We start from the raw sequence: 23828 nt of genomic DNA, 5'->3' as shown, positions 1-23828 counted from the left end.
TGAAAAAATTTTAACCGAAGCTGTGGCATTCTTATATATTGCAGCTAACAGTCCCACATAGGGTTCCGGCACTCCCTGTGTTTTTAGAGCGTTAAGTACTGCATTATGACTAACTGTATCGAAGGCTTTCTCATAATCGACGAAACCTAGGCACAATGGCCGTTGATATTCGTTGGTGCGCTCGATTAGTTCGCCAACTACTTGGAGGTGGTCCATTGTGCTGAAATTTGCCCTAAACCCTGCCTGCTCTATAGGTTGGTTCTCGTCGAGGATATTCTTCAGCCTTTCTGTAATAACCTTCGTGAAGAGCTTGTAGACCGCTGAAAGTAGACTAATGGGTCGGTAGTTCTTGATATCGCTTTTGTCGCCTTTTTTGTGTATTAAAATGATAGTTGCGTTATTCCATCCTTCTGGTATAGCTTGGTTCTGGATGCATTTGCTGAAAAGCCTAGCTAAGATATTAATTAGGGGGGGACCGCCACATTTTAGTAAGTCAATGGGAATATTATCTTCCCCTGGGGTTTTACCGTTCTTTGCAGTTTTTAGCGCGGCCTCTACTTCGCTAGGCAATACTGCAGGAACCCTTTGGCCGTGTGTCGATTCCAGAGCGGGGAATTGGCCGTTGTCGTTCTCGTATAGTTTTGCATAGAACGTGTAAACTCTGTCTATGATTTCTTCTCTATTCCTAATTATTACTCCGCTCTCTGATCTGATTGCGATCATTTGGTTTTTGCCTAAGAAAAGATCCTGTTTGCATATATATATATATATATATATATATATATATATATATATATATATATATATATATATATATATATATATATATATATATATGTATATATAAAATATATTTATATACATATATGATAATTTCAAATTTATGTTAATTAAGTACAATTTTTTCCATAGGTGTCGCCTTGGGGCGAACCTCCTAATGACACCATAGTAAATATAAAAACTAATCAGTCATTACTAATTTATCCGAGTTATCCGATTTCAATATTTCAATCCAATTTTTTGCGGTTTGAATTTTTGAGTGAACCAAATAATAATATAATAAAAATCTCACATTTAGACTTCATACATTTAACTGAAAATCGATGTTTCTGGAATTCGCTTGGACGTATGTATGTACATGTACATAAGTCAAATGGGAAAATGTCAGTATGCGAATCGAGTAAGTCCAGATCGAATAACAAGAATCGTGCCCGTATGCAACGTGCGAGTATCGCAGTAAAAGCTTCCAAGAATATTCCCGTGTGGTGGGTAGTGGTACATAGCATTTGGGGGACCACAAGGAGTTCGAACGGTCCGTCTGACTGGTCGTGTTTTATGAGAAAAATATCTGGAGTGGTCCCGGGCAGATAAAGGCAGTACGTGCCTGCGAGGTGGAAGCCTTTATTGGACACGGTCTCCCGCCTATTGCTACTGCCCAATGCCCATGCGAATTCAAAAAGTCAACCAAACCACTTTTTTCCTCTCCCCCATCGGTCGGGCCCAAATATCGTGACGTCACGTCCGACTATCGCATTATTAAAAAAATATCCTCCGTAGGAAGTGGCGAAAAACACGTTCGAAAATATTTCCAATTAAAATTTTGCTATTCATATCAAATGCGGCCTGGCCATCTCTTGCTTTATTACTTATTTTGGTTAAAACATTCTCATTTATTATGGGTATCAAGTATACATACATTTGTATTTATATGGGGATCTAAATCATACTCGAAGCGTTGCTGCTTCGACCTCAGAAACTTCGAAAATCTCTTGGGTACCCCACACAAAATCATATCACTAGGATAAGACTAGAATAAAGTAAGAGAACGTAGTATGGATGGCGAAAATCTTTAGAGCTTTGGGACCAAACCTAGAAAATTGCAAACGAGTACATGCAAATGTAAGTGATGGGTGTTTTATAAAGATGAGACATCGCTTTCTTTTCATTTCTTCCGGAAGTTTCAACCAACGCTATGATTTACCTGTACGAACGAATATTTTTCTACTTATTTAAACTTTTTGACGATAATCTTATCACGTTATAAACGTGAAAAGCATTAATAACTGAGGCTTTCTATATCTGATTTTCTTCCCCATTCAAACATTACATCATCGTAATGAAACAGTGAGCTTAATACATATATGAGCCGTTATATTTGAAAGTGGCGAAAGCCCAATTTTCAGTTCTAAGAACAATATTTCTGTTTGACTTAATTCATAAATTGTTATCACTTATTTTAATTCCTTGTATCCAGAATCTCGGAAAAGCTGAATAATCGTATTGCAGGCCATCAGTATTTTGAAATATTGTTAAATGCAAATTATTATATTTAATGTTTTGCGAAATATTATTAAGAAAAGTTAACTTATTCCACTTTCAAATATAACGGCTCATATGACCATATATCAGTGCCGATGTTTTGGTGGTGTCTTATTTAAAATTGAAAATATTGCGAGAGATACAATAGCATCACTCACGTCTAAAGGCAAACAACCAAAACGATTCCGAAACGAAAGGGGGAAAAAAAGTAAAACCGCTAAAATAAAAGAGCTGCCGATGGTTAACTTGAAGGGTTTTTACTTTTTCACGGCGCGTTTCAATGGTGCACTTTTTTGTGCGGTTTGCAATTTTCTTTGTTTGGCTTTTCTCCCCTCTGCGGCCATTTGCTTCGGCTGCCTGAGGTTAGCAGCTTTCACTTAAAACATAAAAACAAATTGCCAGCTAATGGTCGGCTATCGGACAATTGGATCTCGTGGAAAGTTAATCCTTTGGGTGTTCAAACAAACACACGCACATAACAGAATACATAAAATGTTCTATCGGCCATTGCTTGTATACACACGTACCATATCGATGCGTTCGTTTCAAAATGAGCTAAAAATAAAATGGATCGACATTTTATATAAGCTCAATGTTGTTTCAACCCAATCTGATTAGGTTACAATTTGAAACGTTTCACATTCATACGTTGAATTTAGCTTATCCGCTATTCGTACTTCTTTTTTGTGTACGTATAATACGCCTTAGAATGTATTAACTTTCGTATTTTCAACAAAAAGTCTTTCGTATAATGCATAGTAGAAAGATTTAATCTGATGTATAAATTCGTAAGATAATTTCTTTAAGTATTTTCTTTCGTACGAACTAGAGAAAGTGCGCAATAACAAAAACGATATAAAAGTAAAGCTTGAAATTGTTTGTGTCCTTGAAATGAAATACCATGTAGTTTTCGAAAACATAGTCAAGGTTGCTTTAGTGACATACATACATATATTTATATATGTGTTTTTATAGAAAAGTCTGAAAAAATTTATTTATCGTACATGATATGTAATTGTTATAAAAAATGTAATGGGCTTAGTCGACTTTTACTGTCAATTTATGTGTGTATATGCATTTTGAGGTCGTGTTATGTTTCCCCAGTAATTTTTTTGTAATATTGTGGCTTGCGTTAATGGGCAATAATAGGCCTAAAACAGAATTATTATCCCCTAGCGGGATGAGTGCCGAAATTTCATTGCCGTAGTTTCAGACGTTTCGCTCATATCTCGTTTGTGTCGGAACGACATAAAATCGTATCACCGGCTCTCATTTTTCCTGCTCGGAAAAAAAATGCTCCGTGCAAACAATTCTGCCAGAAAAATAACATCAAAAATCCATTTTTCCATTCCATTGCCGAACGGTGCCTCGCGCCGAAGGTAATTTTGTCGAAGTCGGAAAATTGTCTGGGGCGAACTCACCTGCCGCCCTCCGATTTAGCTGTTGAGCTTTTCGCGAGTGTCATTTGTGTATCGGAGGGAAACGGCAGATCCATATCACCGAAGAAAACTCAGCAAAATCCCAACAGGCACACGGCACGCTTGATTGCTAAACAGATATCTATCTCATTCTTATTTCGCCATTTCGTTTCGAAAAAAAATCTAAAAAAATACACATAACCCATTCCCATACGGCAGAATTGAAGTATTCTATACATACAAATACAAGGTAAAATAAATCATTTATAAATAAATATTTATATAAAAAAAAATATTTATTCTTCCGGTCCTGACTCCATCCCTAATTACATCCTAAAAGGATGTGAGGTTAGTCTCTTAGAACCTTTAAAATTCATTTTTAATTTAATTCTAAGGAACTCTTCATTCCCCAATTTATGGAAATGCTCTAAAGTAACTCCTATTCATAAGAAGGACGATAAATCTTGTGTAAGGAACTACAGACCAATAACTATCTTGTCAGCGCCAGCCAAAATGTTTGAGGTAATATTACACAGATACATTTTTAATCACTTTCAAAGTATGCTCATTGATCAGCAGCATGGCTTTCGTCCGGCCAGATCAGCTATTACCAACTTGTTATGTTTCTCTAATGACATAACCAGCACTTTGGATTGTAATAATCAAATGGATGTAATATATACTGATTTTGAGAAGGCGTTTGATAAAGTTGATCATAAAATTTTGGTTAGTAAATTAAGTTTTATTGGATTTACTTATAATCTTGTTGGTCTTTTTATTTCTTATTTACAGGATCGACGTCAATTCGTTAAGTTTGGGAGTTGCTTTTCTTATGAGTATGTTGCCACTTCTGGGATTCCCCAAGGATCAAATCTTGGCCCTTTATTATTCCTAATATTTATCAACGATATTCAATCTTCTATTCACCATTCTAAATTTTTATTATATGCGGATGACTTAAAAATCTATAAGAGAATAATTGATTTACCTGACGCTCTTTATTTGCAAGAGGATTTGAATTCTATTTATGAATGGGCTAATGTTAATAAACTTCCCTTCAATATCCTAAAGTGTCGGGTCATTTCTTACTCTCGTTCTCGTTCTCCTATTAATTATCCGTATAAATTTCATGATTCTCTTCTTCAGAGAGAATTATTTATATCTGATCTGGGAATAGTCTTCGAAAATAGTTGGAGTTTCAACATTCACATTGAGAATATCTGTGATAGGGCAACAAAAATCCTTGGATTCGTAATCCGTAATTCGTCCGAACTAGGGCTCACTGCCATTCGTCTCTTATATTGTACATTAGTTCGCAGTGTGCTCGAGTTTGGCTCCATTATATGGTCTCCCTATCAACTTCGTTACTCTCTAATGTTGGAACGAGTCCAAAGGAAATTCCTTAGGTTTTTATATCTGAAGACATTTGGATTTTATCCATATCTGTTCCCTAGTGCCTTTGTCTTGGGATCTTTGGGTTTCAACTCCCTGGCAAAGAGAAGAGATTTATTTCTTGGGAAACATTTCGTAAAATTACTTAGAGGAGAGATTCACAATCCCACTATCCTGGAGAAACTAAAATTCTGGGCCCCGGAAAATCGTAGAGTTTTAAGAAAACATGATATATTTTTACCAATTAGGGCTAAATCAAACGTGCTCATGAACTCCCCCCTCTCGAGAGCTGTTCGACTCCTCAACTTACTGGCACATTACTTGGACCTATTCGATGCCAGTTATGTTGAGTTGGTGGAACACATCCTAAATAGCACGATATAAATTTTTCAATCTTATTTCTTTGTTTTTATTTTGTGTACATATTTTTTACTTGATTTTTATTATTTTTTTATGATGTTTTTTTTTATTTATGATTTTTATTATTTTCTTATGTTTTTTTTTTATTTATGATTTTTATTATTTTTTTTATGGTGTTTTTTTTGTAATTTTTATGATTTTTATTATTTGTATTAAAATCACATTGACGCTTTGGGGCAACCTGTCAAGTCTCTGTGGTATTGATTTTTTAAAATAAAATAAAAAAATAAAATAAAATAACTGTAACAAACAGCTATTGCACTCGAAGTTTTAACAACGATTACCCTTACATAAATTATATGTACATATATATACAACGGTTTCGACAAGGGGGCGGTTGCTTTAATTTATAAATTTAAATTTTTGATCGTTCTCGCATTTGTATCGTATACGATAATGATTCAAATGAGAAAGTCAGACCCCGTTAATGTCGACGCACAGGAAACAATTTGAGTCAAGGCTCATTTGGGCTAATTCTCTCGACGTGGTTTTATATGGGCGGATAATTGTTAAACAGTATTGTTACGCTTGTAACGGTCCATTAATTCCAGATTAATCACTCTATTATGCAACTGAATCCCTGTATATGTGTGTTCAATTATATTCTTAGTATGTGTTTGTTGTAATTAATTAAATTTTCTTATTTGGAAACTGTTTTACATTTTTTTTCATTGAATATTTTTGTAGAAGCAAAAGAATATTTATTACACATTAAAATTATATATATGTATTTTGTTTTACAGACAGTCGCCTTTTCATATTTTTCAAATATTATTATTTATCAAAGCGAATTCATCGGAAATTGTATTACATATTCTTCCGTTTCGAAAGTCGTAATTAGAGAAGATGAAAACAATATCTAAATTTAGCAGCGTACATTAATTTGTATTTATTTACAAATTAAATATAATAACATGTACCCTCTTTTTGTATATATTATTTACAATAAGAGGGTACATTTAATAAGATATTTAGATTGAAATAAGCATACTAATGTTTAAAAAAAGGCTATTGTAAAAAATATATAAAATAAACAAAAGAATTTGATAAATTATTTTATATTTTTTTATTTATTTCAATCAATCAAGCACACTCGTCTTAACAAATTGCTCCAAATTGACGAGTGTAGTATACAGATTAAGAATTATTAATTATATATACAGGTATACACCCACATATATGTATGTATGTATTAAACAAGAAATCTATGGTCAAACATTGTGCAAAAGTATTGCAACTATGTATTACATATACAAGGAAAATATAAACATCGATTTAACATCAAACATCTATCCACAAAGACATCAATGGACAGATTTACAACATTTATACAAATTAACGAAATTCGAGATACTGAAAAACTCTTGATACTGAAATTATGCTTTAACGTACTCAACCATAAAATCTCTCCCTCAACATTTTAATTACACACCAAATTTTATTTAATAGATAGCGAGATAGGCGATACACGTTTCCAATGTCGAAATTCGAATTTAAGTCAATATTAATTTGATCGGTATTTAAATAGTTGGGAGCGGGTAAATTCGGACGAGCCGTTCGCAAGGCGATCATCTAAAGTTGGACGTGCACAAATTCGCTTTATCGGGGCAAATTTGCATGAGCCACTTTCGTCCGACGATCCGGCAAACTTGTGCAGTGTCGGTTTGCAGGTGAAGCCACCTGGCTTCACCCTTCGCCCTCAGGATGGTAATGGCACCATCGGAATACGTGATGCGCCACCCCCCGTCCCGCCTCTATCCCGCCCATCCAACCCAGCCACCCTCTTATTGAGTTTAGATTATCTTACACAATCTGTAACAAGTTTGCCGACGCCTCGTCGGTGATGATTATGCTATTAACGAGTCGACGGATCACCCAGCCACCGGCACGTCTCCCGCTCGCCTCCCTTCCCCGCCGCTTTGATCAAACTTTATTGGCCGTCTTGGAGCTGAAGACACCGGCGACCTGCCGCCAACCCTCGCAGACAGACCCCTTAATTACTCCAAGAGACTCTCGTAGTAATTATGCTCTCGGATGATATCTCAAAAGAATGACGCAAGGTGTCAATTGAGCACTTGACGCGCGTCGGTGTTAAATTTCACAGATTTGCCTCCTAACATCAATTTTACAAAATCATAGTTTTATACCCTCTGGTGACCGTGACATCGAAAGATAAATGAGAGCAATTTGTGTAAGGGAAAATATGCTAGCAAGACGGTTTTACCACTCCAGAAAAAAAATTAAGAGACAATTATCTATGTATGTCCTTTTGTACTAGCCTCTATACTGGAGAACTATGGATGAGATACAATTAAGGATAAAAATTCAATACAACAACCGTGCTCTCTTCAAGCTACCAAGGGGTTACAGCGCATCGCAGATGTTCGTAGAGGGGCACGTGCCTCACTTTGAGGAAATTCTCAGGATGAGAGTAGACTCCCTGCATCGTCGAGTATTTTTGTCGTCTAATTGTCTTCTTGCTGCCACGTTTTCTTGTATTTATTATCTATATAATATTTATATGATCGATGGGAATTACACTATTCTACCTATCCTCTGATAAGCTATTATTATTTTTATTATACGGTAATAGCTAGAATTTTCATGAACCAGCCTACTTAGGTAATATGAAGAACTTTCATGAACCAGCAGCATAGATCCATGGTTAGCATGTAAAGCTTTCAATTTTATGGTCACGGGTTGTATCCCGTATGCTTTTGGCCAGACATTGTATATGAGACTTCAAGGTCGATCGATTCTATTAAATTTTGCCAATTTCTTTAATTTATATCCCTTCCGCGTTATAAACCCGAGTTATTCACATGCAAATTATTATTCGAATAGGAAATACTGTTCCAAATTAAAAAAATATATATATAGCTTGTAAGTATTCATTTTTTTCATACGGTAAATTACAAATGACATATGTAAATAACAACGTTCTACATTGAGCATTTATTAAAAAGAGTCAGAACGTTTTTCCTAATTAAATTATTTCACCTCTCATAAGATCTCAAGCTACATATGTAAGTAGCTACATAAGATATGGTCTGATTTTTGTTAAATATTTTCTTTGTGGCAAATACCTTACATTAGCCAAAGGTAAATTATATTTTTAAATATAGAATTTTTATTTTTTTATTTGTTCTTTTGTTTTGGTTTTTCTTTTTGTTTTTTCTTCAACGCCGCCATATTAGGCAGTTCGTTGTTTGAGTTTGCGTTCGCGTTTACGTCTCTTCAGAGGAGAAATAAGATGAAGATGAAAATTAAATTTCGATAATAAACTCGGGGTGAGTGATCTTTTCATTTCATAGATTTCAAAAATTCAATCTTTATAACGTACACAAAATTATGCAAATAGTAGTTAATAAAGTCAGTGTCTGATGCAGCAGATAGTAGCAGTTGCTTTTCGAATGCATACATTGCATTTACCAGAGGTGCACCTTTGAGAGAGAACTCCAAACACAACCCCTAAGAGAGCGAACTCGCCAAACGGAATTTCCCACTAGGTTCATATGCTATCCCAACATTATACAATCATTGCCTTAATTTTATACGAAAAATCGAAAAAAATACACAGCTTAGCATTTCATATATTGTATTTCATATAAACTACATGTTGGAATACTATGAGAATACGAGCTGTTTAGATGACTTCAAAAGAGGGGGAAATGCACTTTTCTAATGAAGATTTCTAAGAGGCTTTCAAAGTATGTGTTATCGCTGTATGTTTCCTTCCACATACATATATTTACATGTGAATATCTATGTACGGAATCTATTTTGTTTTGATAATTTTATATAATACATACAAAAAATCATCGACATTTAAAAAAAAAGTACCTAATAGTTAAATGACAAATTTTGTATTATATTTTACAATGAATTTTAATTATAAGTATATGCATATGTATATATATTCTAACATATGTATGTATTTATGTATGTCCACGATAAGATAAGTTTGAGAGCGTGGGCATCCAGTAGAAAATTGATACATCGCAATTAAATGTCTGACCACATTTGTTGACAATGTTTGGTTACGATTACTCAAAAATTTATATTCTTATGTTCATATACATATACATACATAGTACATACTATTATTGTATAAGTGCTTGGAAAAAAAAGATCTTCGTTCACTGTGTTCTGCCAATGATGTCGTATGGATGTGAAACTTGGACATTAAACGCCAAAATGCTACACAAAGTCCAAGATACTCAAAAAAGTATGGAATGCTGTATACGTGGTGAACGAAATACGTGGGTGAAAAGTATGACAAGGGCTAATGGATATAGTGGATTCATTGAAGATATTGAAATGTCAATGGGCGGGCCACGTGGCAAGAAGTATGGACGAAAGGTGGACAAAATAAGTGCTAGAATGGAAACCGAGAGAATGCAAAAGGGTAAAATGAAGGCCGCAGGGAAGATGTGTAGTGGCCTTCATCCAGCAGTGGATGGTGAATGGCTGATAAACGATGATTATGATATAATAAGTACAAGAACTGAGATTAAAATTCAATCAGTGTGCATATATTGTACTAAAAAAAAAGATAGCACGCAAATATTGTTGTGCATCCCTTCCTTATAAGTGAATGAATTTCAGATGTTAAACCAGTGTTTGCAGAGCGAATGTTTTGACATACAATCTGAGATATAAAAACACATCAAAAAGCTGCTTGAAAGCGGCGGAAGATATCAAAATTAAAAGTCGCGAAACATTCGCCGCATAAAGGCGGCATTTTTGTCGAGAACAAAAGTCAGTAGGCCGTAAAACTAGCTCTCGCCGGCCGTCTGGCGAAACAAGCGGGCGGCAATTAAACGGGAAAAAGGCCACACCCACCCCCAAAGACCACCCGCTCAACCCTATAGACCACCATCTCACCCCCCCCCCCTCATCCTCCCAACCCCCTCGCGAAACTTTTGTCCGCGAGTGCCATCATAAAAGGTGGCTTGTGGGCGGTCGGTGGGTGGGTAGGCGGGCGGACAGCTTTCACGGCGGTGAGCAGCCGGAATATCGGGTAATTTGTTTACGTTGTAACAACTTCTTCGCCTCGGTCTCGGCTAATTTAATTTCTCGTGACAATCAGGAATTATCTCCCGCAGAGTCGGGGTTCGGCTGCTGCGATAGCCCAGCACCGGCCCTGCACTGCGGAAGGATCTGTCCCCGACTCGGATTTGATTACCGTCTGCAGGGAAAGAAGTACGCTTCCTTAATATTTCCTGCTACGAAATAACTATTCCGTATAGCACCTTATATTGTATATATATATTTATATATGTATATATATATATATATATATATATATATATATATATATATATATATATATATATATATATATATATATATATATATATATATAAGATGTATTGAATTAACTCTGAAATAAAACAAAAAATTACACATCGATTTCCAATTTCCGTACATATGTAGGTACATATAAATATTTTATACTTTTATAGTGCCTACACTAGTGTTTTTACCCGGCTTCGCTCGGTATTTGTAATATAAACCGCTTAAAATTGGCCAATCTAATAGTAAACATTTTATTAAATTTATTTGAATAGTCTTTATTTAAATTTGATAGAATATTCATTTGTTTTTCTAAGAACCAACAATAGTTACGTACAAAGTCTCTTTCGAAATTATATATTAGATTTTTTTATATTTTATACTAGCTGAACCCGGCATGCGTTGCAATGCCAGAATAAGGCATGCAATTCCCGTTCCCGTTTTAAGTGTAACGTGGTTACCAAGGAACACATTTTGCTGACTACACAATGGCGCTTCAAAGTTTCGCGTCGGTAAAATCGTAATTTCGAATATTAATTATTGAGAGGTTTTTTCCCGTTTTTTTTTTTATTTCACAGTAAGCTTCCCGGACATGCATACAACAAATCCTAAAAGTTCCATCGTAATCGGTTGAGCCTATACGATACAGACAGACAAACAAACGGACATTAAATTTTATATATATACATATATATAGATTACTTATTAGGCCTTGCTGATTCAAACATGTATGTTTGTATCAGCAAGGCCTGGCAAATAAACCCCAATGCGCTTTCCTGGCCAATTACAAACAATTACGTTTATACAGTATCATAGAGACATCTATGGAAAAATTCGGCAATAATTATATTTCGAGAAATACATACATACATTTGAGAAATACAGACAGAGTGTGTACCATATTCATAATATCAGTAAATTTCAGATGGTATAGACTCGAATTTTCGATAGATGTGTAGGAAAGGTTTGTCAATTTCGTGGAACGGTTTTAAAGCAGTCACATAAATTGGCAGACTCTGATAGGAAATGATCGACCTGTAATCGCATATATCCAATGTCTGGCCTTCAACACTGGGCCAAGAAATGAACCCATGACTTATCAGTTGATAGTATTGCTTAGCTACATATGTTGCTGGTATGTACATATGTACATACGTACATACATATATTACAAAAATATTTTTTAACTTTTTAAATTAGCATTAAGTACTATACTCGATAATGATACCAATTACTTAAAATTTATAATTTTATAAAATTATATACAAATAATGGTGGTTTTTTGCAACCGTTTCAACAATGAAATAAGTATACTGGCATACTCTGATATGGAAATATTGACTGATGTGACATTTGTATAGCCACGGTCTGTCCAGCAACACCGGGCCCACGAGCCCTCAGTTGATAGCATTATTACTCACATCGAAGTCAAATCCAAAATCGGCAACAAATAAGGTTTTATTATTCGAGTATTTGTGAATTATGTACGAAGCCAAACAAAGATTTCCATTAGACAATAAAGACGAAGTCAACGCTCGTATCAAGTATTTATTAAAATTCGAAGTCAATAAACTTTGAAGCCCGTATTTCATTAAAATGCCCACTCCAAATTTTGCTCGTTCGTCTCCAAATGACGAATGTATTGTAGACCGGTTTGAACCGTGTGAATTTCATTGTATTCTGAATTATTCGTGGATTTTGCGAATCAAATGCTTCCGGTCAGTGTCGGGACGGCAACTGACCGCAAGTCCGGTTGAATCGTAAATTTGTCCACTCGAAGCGTGTCCGCGGATAATTTATGCCCTGAACCCGCCGTTCCGGAATCGATCCGGGACCCTTGCCGACCTTATCGGGATTCAAAGGGAAGAGGGCGCCGGATGTTGGCATCAATATCGCATCTTGCACGGCGGGAGACACGCGTAATTTAAAATCAATAACTACTTATGTATGTACATGTGTACAAGACGATGGAAAAACCAAGAAAATCTTTTATTATTCCTAATATCATACCATTTTATCTACGAAGTGTATCAATGGATCTTTGTGCATCGAAATTTTTATTGATAAATAAATTGAAATTTATATAATACTTTTTTTAAATAGATGAGTCTGTATAATAAAAGGAAAATTCAAACACCGTTAATCCAAGGGGTTCCAAAAAACCTCCCGAAAGAAAAAGCCGGTTTACGGTTTTTTTACAAATATAAAGCTGATTGACCGGATTTCACCGGTTTCAGAAAATTAAGGTTTTTTTTGAAATTTTAAATTTGTATATCGAAAAAAAATTGTAAATATATATTTTATTTTATAAAAATATAATTGCTTATAAATTAAATTGAGTTATAAACATTGTGAACTTTCATAAGATCATTATTACATATATGTATATATACATATATATTATTATTACAAATATTACAGCCGTAAAATGGCAGGTCCTGAATACGCACAAATAATTAAATGATTTAAATCAGCTACTATCAAGAAGAAGAACGCGCAAAAACTACAAATTATGGAAAACCCAATTTGCCGGAATTTTGACAGGCCTTATGTAGGTTATTGAAACTACTTTCAATAATATTTTCTTGGTTTGTGACCTGGTCTTCGTCCATTACTATATCTCAAAGCCACCGCTAAGTGCCATGCCTTTTTTTTTGTTGTTCAAAGAAAATTTGGATCCAATACACATTTTTTTTTGTTCTTTCATAAAAATTCGAAATTCATAATTGTTAGTTTTGAGGAAAAAAACATTAATTAAAGGAAATCTTTAAAAGCCGGTTGATCGAACCAAAAAAGCAGGTTTTCGGTTTTTTGAAAAATGGTCATAAAGCCGGTTTTTCGGTTTCGGTTTAGGCTGGCTTGGAAGCCCTAGTTAATCCTATTTACATTGCTTCAGGGCTGTGGAGTCGGAGTCGGAATCGTAAAAAATCAACCAATACCGATTCATTTTTACTATTTTTTTTAACTTATAGTATTACGGTATGCGTCAATTAGAGTCTCCAATTTTATTGAAGAATCCAAAAATAAATTGAAATTAAATAAATAATTTCTTTATAAAAATCATGTTTACATACATATGTTCAAATATTTTTTCAAAAATTGTAGTCGAATTCTCCTGATAAGTTTTTTTTCGATTTTTCTAATTTTCTCTGAACCTATGAATGAATTGACCTGAAACTTTGTATTATAGTACATACATAATACGTATATTTGCAAAACAGCATATTTTTTAACCGGAAGTAGCCCTTTCACCTTGGAGCTTAGAGCTTTTCATGTTTTTCTCCGAAACAGTTCAATATATAGAACCAAAATTTCATACTGTGGTCTCAAAATGTATTTTTAATTGTTTATTTATTTGACAGTTCGACTATTAAGACGTCACAAACCTATGTATATATTCATTGAAATCTGCATAACTAACATCATGACTTGCATCAAAGAGATATCAGCTTAGTGCAAGAGTGGAATAGCAATTAATTATTTTTGATGTTGAACTGCCAACCGATAGTGGTACTTAATTCTTGTTCACGTAATATTTTATCTTAAGGCAATTTTTATTTTAAATTATGATTAAATTTACCTCAATAGTCCGATAATGTATTTTGGGGTCGGTTACACCCTGCCATTATATGTTTGCTGAGCAGTTCCAAGTTAACCGGATACCCGTCCCGCCCTCGTCGTTTCGCGACGATCCTTTGAGATGTTCGTTAGTATTCAACCCGGCTGTATACATCATCCCCGTGCAAACACACGTGTATGTGTTTATTCAGTGAGTGCAATATCCATTCGTCTCCAACTTCAATATTAGATACAATTTCGAATTGAATACTAATATGCAACTTGAATATTAGCCTCTGCAAATGTACATACATACATACATATATACCCATACAATATGTATGTATGTATTTAAATTGTACATACGTATATATGTATTAGTCGTACGTGAAATCAAACGGTATAATATGCCACATTTTTACGTCGACGCAATATTTTAATGCGAATTTTAAACATGCGTATCTTCAGTCCGTTTAAGTTTTTAATTTAATTTCGGCCGTGTGCTATTGTGTGTTCAGTAGGGTAAATACCAACGGCGAATTCACATATTAATTCGAACGGTAACCGAAAACATGAAATTGCTTTAAAGAACGACCGCAAACCTGTCAATTGAATGATATTAAAATCTATTACACCTTTGTGTGTATGTGTGTATTCACTGTTCAAATATTTACGAGTATAAATTCGTTTGTTAATTAAATAATGACGCGGGTGTTACGATACAAAATTTACACTGTACCGTAACAATCGCTTTTGTAAATTTCGGATTGAAATGATATTTAATGTCAGCACTTTCACGATATATTTATGTACTCTAAATAATGCAATACATTCGGAATGTTTATTTGACTGGCAAAAAATAAAGGAACTTTTTTACTTATTGCATTCTCCTTAATTCCAAATATATGTACGTTTTAATTTAACACTTTTTAATGAGATTTTTTTTTGTTTTAGATAAAAAAAACTGAGCCCAGAATTAAAGGTGAGTGTATATTTTTTTAATTTACTTCATATGAAACTTATATATGTATAATATGTAAATATAATATATATACCTATATATGTTTGGGTATACATATACGCCACGTTTCCCCATTATATCATGCAAGTTTCCATTATAAAAATTTTATTGTGAAGTTTTGAATTACATATAAATACATACGTATTATTTTTTAATAACTACTTTTCAATATTTGTTATTCAGCATCTAATTGAGAGCTTATCAATTTAAAGATTGAAAAGCGTTGTCTTATTTAAATTATATTTAAAAAAGCTCCTTGTTTATTATGCTTATTCGAACAGATATTGTTAAACTGTGTCATTTATTAAATTGAATTTACATACAAAATTTCTTTATAAGTTTTCTCAAGCACTTCCAAATTTATTTAAAATATCAATTCAATCTATTTTACAATTATTTCCTTTTCGTATGGTTAATGTATTATATTATTATTTTAACACCATAAATACATATGTGCATTGGACTTTGATTCTACATAAAGTCCAATGCAATCAAAGAAGTATGGAACTCTGTATGCTTGGTCTAACGAGGAAAGACAGAAAACGGAATACATTGGTGAAAAGTGTGACAAGGGTAGTGGATATAGTGGATAGAGTGATGAGATTGAAATGAAAAAAATAGAAGAATACTTAAAAGGTGGACAAAAGAAGTGCTACATAGAATGATACCCGAAGGCAAAATGTGTGGGGTGTGGTGGATGCGAGTTGCGCAAAACAGAGACGGTGGAAGCGTGTTGGAGATGCCTTCATTCAGCAGTGGATGGCAAATGGCTGATGATGATGAGATACATAAAGCAATGGTTTTAAAAGGGATAGTGAGTGGATGTAGATGTTGATGATGATATATATGTACAATGATAAATTGGTATCCATTGCAATGCCAAAATAAGTTACATAATTCGAGAGTAATGACATTTTTCAATGTAAGAATCAAGTTTATATTTAAATTTTAATATAACTTAATATATTTAAATTGTAATATATAATTAAATGTTTAATATAATAATATTCATGTTATGAATTTAAAAATATTGTAATTTTCATTCGGTATATCGGTCAAAACTGTCAGCTCAAAATATGAACCACATTTAAATTTTCGATTCGTTTTTATTTATATATTTAATGCGCAAAAGTCGCGATATAAATTGACTTCCGCATTAAAATGAAACGATTTAAATTCGAAAGAAAATCTCATTTAAGGTAGAATATTCCTTTCATTAAAGGCAAAGGGAAGTCGCGTTATGCGAAAGCGTGTTAACGGGTCGTATTCACGCGAACAAACTTCACGTGCACGCGATCTGCTTTCGCGTTTCTTAATAAATTACACAACCCTTCGTTAATATATACGACTATATAGGTATCTGCATACACACATACATACGTACATATGTATGCGTGTAAACGTATGCGTTAATACATCTAGTAAACGTTAAAGTTAATAACTTTGCAAAATTTCACCCAAAGTATCGATTTAAATTAAACAAAACTAACTGACGATTTATATATGCGGAAAAGTTGTTGTGGCTTTAAGGGTGTTCTTCACCCAACCCACCCACCCATCCCTTGCTCTATCCCTCTACAAGTCTCGCAGGTTCCGTCCCCGTGTGCTCCTCAGACCGCGACCCACCCAATACTCCATAAACAACACCTGATGAATATATAAATCAGGGTGAATGGCTAAAACCCACGCGTCTAACAAACGACCATTGTTTATCATCAAATCTTGAATATTTAATATGTTGCTCCTCTACGCTCTTCTTTCGAAAAACTAATTTCTTAGACGCTCAAAAAATAACACACGAATAAATAAAAAAAACACACGCTGTACGTACATATATCGTAAATTTTCATCCGCACTTGCATGCACACTATCATTCTTTCTTTTCAGCCGCGTGCATGCTAAAGTGTAGAAAAATTTGATTTTTTGCACACAATAGAAAAATTTAATCATCCTGTATTTCATATTTTATATTAATATTTGTATTGAATTTATTTAGAAAATCAAAAAAAAATTACTAAATTAATTGACCTAATATTATATATAACTGTGTGTAATTACTATTTTTTTTTAATTTATATCATAAATGTAGACAAGTTATGGCTTTATGTGTGTAATAAAATAACATTGAAAAATTTGTGAATAATTAAATTACTAAGATTATGTTAAAAATGGCTTATATATGTAAATACGGTTTCATGAGTTTAAAAAGTTAAATTTTTATTTTGATTCGAATTTTATTCAAATTTTTTTGATTGTATTTGAATTTTATATGAAAACTATAACCATTCTACCAAGTGTAATATAAATAAAAGAAATGTCAATGTTCTAATATTACTACATACCTACATATGTATGTATATAATATGCAATTATTCTTAAAATATGTTGTAGAATTATCACACCCGTTAATATCCGTTAATAGTGATGAAAATAGTTACACATATGTACGTATGTACACACGTCGGTAGATGTGTACGTTATAGGGCAAATTTCGTCTACAAAAGCCGTTACACACTCGTTATTTTCACCCAAATTCGCCTCTCGATATATGGTCTTAGGTCGTAATAATACTGCGGTCTCCTTAATACCGGAAAAGCACTAAACTGTGCACAAAACCCATCTGAAACGAGGCCCGGCCCTCTAACAATTTACAATGGAAGGCCGTTGTATTTATGGCACCAGAGGTGAACGCCACCTTGTTAGCTGGATGCGAGAGCTTTCCCTATAATCGGGGAGCTTTCCAAAGCGAACCGGGAAAACTTTTCGACTCAACTTACTTTCGACTCGATCTGTCGTGTGCAAATTGTGACGGAAACTTGCTTACGCGTGTAATTTTCAAATATTTTAATCTTAATCTAAGCCTCGAATCTCGTCTTCATCCACTTTGATTTATGAATTCAAGTATATTATATCAACACAATCTGTATATGCATAATGTGTATAAAGCTACCATATTCATTTTAAATTTAATATATAATTGAATGAAAAAGCTTTTTTCCATATATGTAGTTTTCAAATGTGTATGACGTGATTTGTCACTATTAAAAACTTGTGTGATAAAAACGCTCAATAAGTGTTATTTTCCTTTCGAACGGTCGTTAATATTTATGAGGACGCTTTTAACGGCGCATTTTCACGAACTTTTCATTTTCCGCTGATTTGTTCGTCGCGACTTTCCCGAGCAAATCCACGTCTCGCGAAAGTTTCACTTTTTTCCCCATATTTTTGCGAAAGAGACGGAAATAATCCGCGAAAAAAGCTTTCGGAAAATAATCGACCGACGTGCCCGAATCGGGTAGGACCCATCGTAATGATAATTCTTGGAAAAACTGTACTGTGTCATGTTATTTTCTGTTACTTTGGAAAATTGGCTATTTTTACAAACCTCCTTTACGTTTCACACGGTCTTCGTTTAAGACATCAATTTTTATATCTATTATCTCTTCTCCGATCGTTTTTAACCGTTCTAACTTTAACCGTTAAAATACTACATACATAAGAATTATATAATAATTTTCTAGTAGCATATAATAATTTCAGATACCGATATCCACTGTTTTTTCAAACATAATAGTTGGATGGAGTTAATAATAAGCATTAATTAATCTTATTCTTTTGAATTGTGTACCTAATCCTTTCAAATGTTGAAACAGCAACATTTGTTTGATTTACGTAGTTTTCAAGTAGATGTATGTATATATACGTAAATACATACATACATATGGGCAATAAAAGTGCGTCGCGTCGTATTAGTCAGACGGGGTAAGTTTTGTTGTGTCCATACATACTGATGACCAACATGGTCCGTGACCGGGGTTGGAACACCTGGGTGGTGGCCAGGGCCGCTCCCATCCCTAGGCCTCTCAGGAATTTAGGGCGTCTTCGTTTCAAAATCCCCATCCCCTAAAGTCCCATCCGAACTTACCGAAGCATTTGCTGTGGGATGGCATCCTCTTGTAGAATTTTTATAACACGCATTACCTCCGCCTTCGAGACGCTTCTAACTTTTTTACGTATTACGAGACTATAATGTTATAAAGGGCGGAAAGGTAGGAAGTGATAGAGGAAAAAGATGGGGGGAAGAGGGGGGTCAAAAAGCGTATTCCTTTTTGGCAAGATATCAAGCATAGATTTAAAAATCTCAGCTTTGAAAGTTTTGTATCCTTGTGGGCAACCTTTTATATCCTAAATGCTTTTTTGAAAGAATATTTTGGATATACATATGTATGTACATACATGTTTGTATAAAACTAGAGATATTATGTAATATTAAAAAATATATGAAACCAATTGCAGTATTAATATTTAAAAGTCATCATTCGGATTTTAGTTGCCTAAATTTTCATAACGTTTATAAAGGTTTATAATTACAAAATTTTGATTTTAATGAAGTGAAAACTTGCTTTCTAAACTTAAATTTTCATATTATGTATGTAATCGTTTACAAAAATAGAATTTTAATAATAATTCAATACATACATTAATATATTTTCCAGCTAAATCATTTGATTCGTTTCAATGGTGAATTTTTTAAAAAATCTAAATATTATAGCAGTGACCTTGTTTTATTTAAAAAAAATTATAGCACTCAATAAAGTTTTCTTTTGAGATTGCCCGCACGATATTATTCTGTGTGTGGATGTAAATTGTTTTCGTTTTTAGCCTCTATATGAGCCCATAAACTTCAGGTTAGATTTGATAATTATATTTTATATCTTCAGGTTATTTTTCAAAAAAGTATTAATAAGCATTTCTAATATAGAAGCGAACTGCTCGGAAATTTTCAAAACATTGATATATCGCATGATTTTAATTGCGTCGCCGCGATAAAATTTGATGGATTATGACAATTTCAACAAAGGAAAAACCTTTTTCTGGGAACCGATATTGATCATGAAAGTATATGTTTGTTGGCGTTTATCAAACCAATGTCTTCCTCTTTGTGATTGAAGGGGTTCCGGACCGGTGACTTTATCCCTCCCATTCCTCCTTTTCTTTCGTCTGAACTTCCAGTTCCGAACTAAAATAAAATTGAATTGAGCAAAAAAAAAAAAACGAAAACTACTCGTTCAAAGTAGGTATATACTAGACGTATAAAAATATCTAGACTTTTAGCTACCTCAATCGGAAGAACTGTGAGCTTATATACCGTAAATAACGCATTGGATTTTTCAAAGTAGATACATATGTTTGTATGTATGTATGTATATGTATGTAGTAGGTACAAAAGTTTACAATTAAATACTATTTATTTTTTACGTGAAATATTTTTATATACATAGTTTATTTCACTAAAAGTTCTTGAATTGTTGATATAATTAAGAGGTAGTTTTTAGTACGGTGATGAGGTAGGGGGTTCGTTTCTTTAATTTGCGACGATACAATTAACGCGGAGGCCCTTCAGCGGGGGCGGCCCTTTAATACATATTTATGTCGGCAGGGGGAGATAACAAATTATGTAAGTTTGTTTACCTTACCCTCGGCAAGTTCACGATCGGCGTGACACGCATTCGGGATAAGGGGGGGTGGAGGCCGACTGCTTGGGGCACCGCCCTCGGGGGGCACCGAAGCTCCAGAGCGGCCGCCACCGACACCCCTTCCTCCACACCCCGCCTCGTACAATTAATTAATGGCTTTAATTAGCGCTTACCCAGTTTATGAACATGAAAATTCTGCGCGCTTTATTAATTGTATTAAGTATTTGTAACGGTTTTAGTTGAAGATGCGAAAATATTGCTTCGGTGGGAATGAAGAGGGAGGGTCGACGCGCAGGGGTGAGGTCGCTCTCTCCCCGGACTGACGTTTTCGTCTTCTCGAAGCGATTCGGTTAATTGAAATTAACGTTGTCGACAGATTAAAATTTATGTTGGCCACTTGGAAATCGAAAGTTCAAATTGAATTTAACACCGGTGCCTTATTATTCGAGTGGAAGACCGGAAGTCGTCGTCCGACGTCGCCAAAACAATATGAAAATTAAACGGCTGTTATGGCAATGTTAATCGAATTTTCGTAACTTCAAACGTCAACCGAAAAGTGAATTATTGCCCAGTTTCAACTGTAAATATCCGACGATTTCCCTCTTAAGATTTATATCTAAATTCGTTCTTTTCGAATACGAATATATTTCAAGGTTAAAAACGTATATAAAGACAAACAAGTCTGCTTTTTTATGGTTGTTATCCAAAAAACTACATATTAAGTTAACAAAAGTGCAAAAGTGAAATACATATTTATTTCAATGTGATAATAATAAATAATATCAAATACATATTTATCTAAGTCCAAATAATTTACTTTATTTTCTTATCATATGTTATAGTAGGAAAGCCCAACAGGAAAATCCCAATGCGGTTTTCCGGCTAATTGTAAACATCGATAAACAATTATGTTTATACAGTATCATGACATGGAAAAATTCGATAATAAATACTTCTATTTCGAAAAATACATACATACATACATTCATTTTTTATGTATTTTTCGAGTGAGTAGCATTTTATAATATCAGAGAATTCGAGATTGCTATGAACTTCGATTTGCGATAAATAAAACATTTTTTTTGTTGATACATACAATAATACGAATTCGAAACGCTAATTGAATAATAATTTATATCAATCAATGCCATAGTGAGCTTAAATGCTATATCATATTCGATATAAAGTGAGTTCTTTAAATTCATATTTCAATTAATACTATTAAAACTCGGTTGTAATAGACAATTTGATAATTTTCTTTGTTAACACAATTTGATAATTATCTCATAGAAACAGTCACTGATGGAGATTGTTTCTATTGGACAATAACTTCAACTTGATGTTTTTTAATATAATATATAATTTCGAAAGAGACTTTGTATGTAAGTACATACATATGTATGTATGTATCTTTGGTTGAGAATTTCGTAAACAAGCCAAAATTTCTATGACGACGAGTCGATTTTGTTTTTTTGATTCAAATAAATTTAATAAAAAAACAAATGAATATTTACTATTATATTCGCCATGTATACGCTGTTTGTATTACAAATACTGAGCGAAGCCGGGTAAAACAACTTCTTCTTAATGCTTTGTCCGGATCCGGACGTTGGCGACCACCTCGTCGATTATTTGAAGATATCCGCATCGGTCTTCAGCGGCTCGGAACACATCTTCGGCGCTTATATCGGTCCACATGCGCATGTTTCGAAGCCAAGATAACTTTTGCTTGCCAATCCATTTTTTTCCTTCTATTTTTCCCATGGTTATCAAACGGAGAAATTCGTATTTTGGACCCCGTATCATGTGTCCGAGGTACTCCATCTTTCTCCGCTTGATGACAGAAACAAGTTCCCTGCCTCTCCCCATCATGCCGAAGACAGCTTCGTTTGGTATCTTTTTGGTCCACGGTATCTTCAGCATACGCTTGTATACCCACATCTCAAAAGCTTCGATGCGGCTGATCATCTTGGTCTTCAGAGTCCACGTCTCACATCCGTGTAGTAATACTGTCCAGTGTACAACTAAACGTAAAACAACTAGTACAATATAAAGTTATCATAGAATGGGTCATTCAGTAGCCTGTGGGTAAATATGTACATATGTACATACATATGTTTCCAATTCATTGCCCACTATTTACATATTACATGCATACGTTTGTAGTTTTGTATGGAAAATTCCGGGGATGGATTTCAAAGCTTATTAAACGTGGCACGTACATTTTGTTGAAACTTAAACGAAACATTTACGAACAGGTGTAATCATCTTGTGTGGTTAGCGCCGAGCACGTCGCCATCATTCATCATTATTCGCACACGATCGCGCCAATTTTCCAGCGAAAGAAAATTCGTCGGCGGGCACGACCGAGCTAAATGAACGCCAGGGGGATTATAGGTTGTCCAGTGACGTCACGCGCGACACGCGAGCTCGCTAATTATCACGCGGTTTAAATACACACACACACACATGTACACTGATGTACATATGTATATACAGAATGTTGCGAAAATCATACGACACGCACCACCGCATCTCATCAATCAAAGTCCGCGAAAATCTCGCCAACGTTCTATTTGTTTAATACTTTTAAGATCCGGTTTTGCATTGTAAGCGTGCTCCGGTTAGATTTAATCGATTTTAATAACTGTGTAGATACAATTTAATGTTACATTTGCATATACATATTTATTTTGTATGTGTGCCAATTTAAATAAATAAAAATATGTATATGTACGTATATTCAGTTTTATACATCCTTGAAATCCTATGTATTATAATTATAATATTCCACCATTCTTGAAATATTATAATTGCATGTGCAAAACATTATACAAAACATTATAAATTTTCAAAACTTTTTATGGCGACATTTGCATATAACAAAATGTTAACATATTGTAAAAAAAAAAACTATGAGGTCAC

This window comes from Arctopsyche grandis, chromosome 8, assembly GCF_051622035.1.
Source record: "Arctopsyche grandis isolate Sample6627 chromosome 8, ASM5162203v2, whole genome shotgun sequence".
NCBI lineage: Eukaryota > Metazoa > Arthropoda > Insecta > Trichoptera > Hydropsychidae > Arctopsyche > Arctopsyche grandis.
Note: the sequence above shows the minus strand (reverse complement) of the source record.